Genomic DNA, 389 nt, shown 5'->3' with positions numbered 1-389 from the left:
TTCTGACAGGGAAAATCTCTAAAAGACAGATTTATAAATTGGGTGACATTAAAGTTAAGGACATTCATGAAAAGATCCCATTAAGAGAATGAAAAGTCAAGCTCTGAAGTGGGAGACGGAGTTTGCAAAGCATAAATGACAAAGAGTTTGCATTCAGAAAGAGAAAAAGATACAAAATCCCATTGGAAATTGGGTATGATATTAAGAAATAATTACTTCACAAAAAGGATATCTGAATGGCCGATATGGTTTAGGTCTGTGTCTCCACCCAAATCTCATGTCAAATTGTATTCCCCAATGTTGGAGGTGGGGCCTGGTGGGAGGTGATTGGAGTACGGGGGTGGATTTACTCCTTTGGTACTATTCTCCTGACAGAGCTCTCACAAGAT

The sequence above is a fragment of the Mandrillus leucophaeus genome, unplaced genomic scaffold, assembly GCF_000951045.1.
Source record: "Mandrillus leucophaeus isolate KB7577 unplaced genomic scaffold, Mleu.le_1.0 Scaffold382, whole genome shotgun sequence".
Lineage (NCBI taxonomy): Eukaryota > Metazoa > Chordata > Mammalia > Primates > Cercopithecidae > Mandrillus > Mandrillus leucophaeus.
This window is presented reverse-complemented; position numbering follows the sequence as displayed.